Here is a 5,519-nt window from a genome sequence, read left to right on the forward strand (position 1 = left end):
TAAAGCACATCTGTGGAATGAAGTCCGGCCGGCCACAGATCACTTCTGAGGAAAGAGGAGGACGTTCAGCCTCCTCGTAGTGTGACTGCTCCAGGTTCACAGCGACACACAGAAAGCTCAAAGTCCTGTCACATGACCATCATTTACAACCAGCTCGGAGCAACTGTATGAGTCAAACACAATAAAACGGAAACATGAAGCTTTGGTGCTTCAGTGAGTTTATGTTAGCATGGATGCTACACACTGCACACACACACCAACATGAAGTTTGTGGTGGCAATGTGTTGATTTCAGCCTGAGCCAGAACCTTTTTATGACACGTCACAGACTCCTGTGAGTTTTTGTGGAAACACTAAACACACCTTTGACCTCCACCAACACAAACAGCTGCACTAAGAAACAAACAGCGCCTGATATATATGGATGTGATTAATCTGAGAGACCATTATTGTTTCAAAGACCAACAAAACTCACTGAAACTGTGTGTTTGCACAAAGGCTGAAATGTACATGTGTGTTATTATTTCAGATTCTTGCACTGAGCTCTAAATCTGTCATTAAAGTGTTCACATGTAAACCAGGCTGTTTGTATCACTGCACACTTTACTCAGAAACACATGCAGACACATTCTTCTGCAAATGAAAGAAGGAAACAGAAGTGGTGCTTTATGTTTATCTCAGCTCTACAATCAGGAACAACAGGGAAATAAAGGACAAAGGATCCCAGCAGGAAGAAGAAATGATTAACTACACATGAAATCAAACACTGTGAACTCTGAACTCTGGACTTCAGATCAGAAATAGATGAAGGTTTTATGACAGTCAGAGAAATCAAACTAAAGTAAAACAAGAAAACAACTTAAATAGCACCAACCAAACAAGACGAGAACTAAACACGATCCAGACGCACACTGAGGAGGCAGTACCAACACACAACTGTCTCATTCTAGCTTAAAATTTCTGTTTCATGACCCGTCACAGTACCACGCTGGCATTCACGGTGTTCCTGAGAGCACACCATTCTTTCACAAACATTTGTAGAGGCAGTCTGCATGCATATTTTACACACCTGTGATCATGAAAGTGATGGAACACCTGACCTGATTCAATGATCCGGATGGGTGATTGAAGCTTTTGTATATGACTTTGCGGTCCATGTTCACTGAGTATTAGTGGTATCTAGTGGACATTTGAAGACACTACGAACTGATCTCAGACTATTTTGAAATAAATCAAGTATATTTAAATACAGCACAATCACAGAAACTGTGTAAGTGGACAGTAATAACAAAATTAAGGAAAACACAAAAGTGGAAGTGACACAACTGTGAAGTTTTATATATACACTCAACAAAAATATAAACGCATCACCTTTGTTACTGCTCCCATTCCCCATGGGATGGACGTAGAGACCTAAAATTCATTCCAGATACACAATATAACCATCCCTCCCAAACAGTGGTCACAAATCAGTCCAAATGTGTGGTAGTGGGCACATCTGCTATATTGAGATAATCCATCCCACCTCACAGGTGTGCCACATCAGGATGCTGATCTGACATCATGAGGAGTGCACAGGTGTACCTCAGACTGCCCACAACAAAAGGCCACCCTGGAATGTGCAGTTTTGTCTCACAGCAAAATGCCACAGATGCCACAAGCAATGAGGGAGCGTGCAACTGGCATGCTGACAGCAGGAATGTCAACCAGATCTGGTGAATGGAAAGCACGTGAATGGAAGCATTTTACTGGATGGACTCGGAGTTTTGTGCTTTAAAAGCTTGAAAGCAGCAACAAGGAGCTGATGGCTTTGGTAGCAGCTGGAAGAAAAACAACATTAGAAAATATGATGGTGTGGTCTCAGCACTGCATACCAGAAAGTAATAAATCCAGCATCTGTAACTGTTGTAGTTCCACGTTGTAGGGCTGCTGCTACCTTACACAGATTACATATCGCAGACATCTCTGCTGTAATTACATGGCAGCACAGCTGGAATCAAAGACGAGCTTTATACTTCTGTTTCCGGCACAGCTCACTGTTACACATCTGTTACATTGTTACCCTTTACAGGTGTGAATGCAGCGCTGTGAGATGTAAAAATATAAACTGAATGCAACATTGAAAAAGACCAAATTTACAGTTGAGTGTTGAATGAAATAAGCTCTATACAAAGAATCTTTGAATGGCAGAGGTGTGTGCATGTACCACAGAGCCATGGCTCCGAGTCTGACAGCGTCTGAATGTGAGCACCGCCCTACAAACATGCTTTGAGTAAATGGTAACCCTAAGTCCTGAAAATAAAGTGACCATTCATTGGACTGATAGGGATCAGCCTCTGCTGTTACCATTCTTTTCTTCTAATAATGTCATGGAGGTTGTGAGTTAGGACCCAAGATGCAGGCACGGCTGAGATACAAGTGAGTTTTATTCATAAGGTGGTGACAGACGAACCAGCAACAAGCACGAGATGACACACACTATAAAAACACAGACAGGAACATGAGGAAATGTGCAACAGGTGCCAACACAGCTGGAACTGATTGGGCACAACGAGACAAGGAAGCAAAGCAGAATACACTGAGGTAAGACACAGACCTTCAAAGTAAAACAGGAAATACACAGAGACGCAGACTGTAGGGGGAGAGAGAACACTGAGGAGCATCAGGGAGAGCACAGACATGATGGGCTGGGGAAACATGGAATAAAGCACAAGGAGTGTAAACAGGAACCAGAACTCTACACACAGGGAGACACAGGGCGTAAAGACACGAGGGGAAAGGCAATAAACTAAACTGAACAACTTATGAACCATAGAATAACTCCTAGAATAACAAATGAACTCAACATGATAAAGAAACACGAGAAATCAGGGAACACTGGGTCTAAATGACCCAGGACCATGACAAATAATTCTCCTTTGCCTTGTTGTTTCATATCATCCTGTTGATCTTCTCATGGCTAGTTTTGAACTGCTCCGTAACAGAAATGGAAAAAGCACCTGTGAACAAGCAGTTAGAGCTTATAGAAGTCCAGTCTAATGGCACACTAAAGGTAAAGTACCACTCTGTGGGCCCTACACAGTTCCCCCACTCCATCCCTACAAATGCTTAGGGATGGGAATCGAGAGTCCCAGTAATCCAATTGGACCTTATCAGTTATTGATTTATTATATTTTATTCCTTCCTAGTTAAATTTACCCCTTTTAATTTTTCATATTTATTTCCTATCTTATTCATAGCCTTTTCCTTTTTTGTTTTCTTTAGGTCACGAGCAGTTGTCCAAGCATTTCACTACATATCGTACTGTGTATGACTGTGTACGTGACAAATAAAAAAAAAAACATTTGAATTTGAATTTTGATTTCAGTTTTAGTTTCTGTGTCAAAGGAGGAAAACCCAAACTGTTGCTGTTTTACCTTAGAGTAATTAAGTAACGTACTGTGTTACTTTCAAGAAAAGTCTTCTGTGTATTAGGTGTAATAATGTTTTTAACTTACTTTTTTTGAGTAAACACTCATCACAACAAAGATGGGAAACACCTCCCACATGCACAAACATTTGGCCCACAGCATGTATTTAATATGCATGAATGTAATGTCTTTGATAAGCTGCTTTGACATGGTGGTGACTCTCAAAGTGGAGCCAATGAGAATCGATAAGGAATTTGAATCACTAAATTCTCATCAGTTCCCGTCCTTACAAACAATCCAAACAATCCATCATACTGAGTCAAAGTGATCGCAGGTCAGCTTTGTTGGAGATGAGACTTCAAAGTGGAACATGTGGACTGTTCCTTTATTACTACCACTGAAGGCCACGCCCCTCTGGTCATGTGATCATGTGGTTGTAGGAACGCTCCTCTTCCTCAGAGGATCCACCTGTGCTTCCTCTCCTCTCTCCTCCACCTGTTACAGTGAGGGAACGTCCTCCATGATGGAGGAGCTGCTGAAAGTGCTGAGAGTTTCCTCCAGAGTGAGACCTCTGTCACAGTTCAGAGGATCTACGGCAGCAGAGACCTTCATGGACACTAAAAGTCTCAAACACACAACAACAACATCACACTGACTCCACTCTGACATCACTGATCAATAATCAAAGAACACACAGATCAAACTGATTGATCAGCCATCAGAGGAGTCGGATCAATGGAGCTGCTTCTGTTCCTGATGTCCCCTGTTTGATCCTGGACCTGAACTCTCCCTGCAGAGGAGACACAAGACAGTCAGACACACAAAACTCGCTTCCTTCCTCAGACATAATCAGTGAAAACTGGTCCAGTGAGGTCCTGCAGAGAGTTTTCAATAACACAGGAGATGTGCTAACTCCAGAGTTCGGGGAAGCCCAGATGACAGTGAGCTGGGTTGAGCCACAGTCTGAGGAGCAGAGCACAGAAGCACTATTGACCATCATCCTGCTGGTCTATGCACACTTAATCTACTTCATCACTGTGTCATTCTCCTTATTCAACAGTCTTTGTTTGGTTATAGTTCATAGTTTTGATGCATGATTCATAGAGTTATGATGTCTTTGTGTTTCCCTGGTGAGTATTAATAACAGGTAGAACCTTAGATTTCTGAAACAATTAAAATATTCAGTAGGCGTTAAAGTAAAATCCTAAAACAGGACACCTACACTGCATTACTGTTTGTACACAGACTGAGCGGATGTTTGAATTCAGGTTTTATATTTCCTCTTTACTCTCAAACCTTCTTTTTTTTTTTTTGTCATTTTGCCATAAAAAAAGGCAGGTAATGTTTTTATTTTTTTAAATACTCAATGTTTGGGTTTTAATTTTAAAAGCCTACAAATATTGTACTTGATAATAAAATCATGACTTACATCGATAACAAATTAAAGCTGAGTTACATTTTACACACATTAAAAGCAAATAAAATATATAAGTAATATATATTTGTTTTGAAATTCAGTTTCACATATTTATAGACATAGAACAGCTTGGAGAATAAGTGCTGCACTGAAAATTACTATGCTGTTATATTAATTATGTTTTAACAAAGCAAGCAGAACTAAAACACACACACACACACACACACACACACACAAACAACCTCTGAATAACTGAAAGACAGTAAAATGATTTTCTTTTGGTCATTTCTCTAAGTCTAAATGAGCTTCAGTCTGGAGAAAATAAAAGACTGCATTCAAAATGCAATGACTGTTGCAGACTGTTTAACAGGATGGCAGGGGTCCTATAATAGTATAGACATCCAGCTCATGAGACAATAGGTCCCATGATTGCAGTGCATTATGAGTAGCTACCAAAGAATATGAGACCATTTTATAGGACCAGATGTATCCTATGGTCCAAACAGTATTCCCTCATTATGGCCCAATATTGTTTGATGCTAATATGTCCCTTCACACTGCTAGACAAATTCTAAAGTGGTTTAATAAACACTGGGATGCAGTCAAATTGCTTTTAAAGCCCCATTAATATAAGCATCATTACAATTTTATGTGAATGCTAGTGGGAAGCAGATTAATGCCATCTTTGTTGTT

Source organism: Rhamphochromis sp. 'chilingali' (genome assembly GCF_963969265.1).
Source record: "Rhamphochromis sp. 'chilingali' genome assembly, chromosome: 1".
Taxonomy (NCBI): domain Eukaryota; kingdom Metazoa; phylum Chordata; class Actinopteri; order Cichliformes; family Cichlidae; genus Rhamphochromis; species Rhamphochromis sp. 'chilingali'.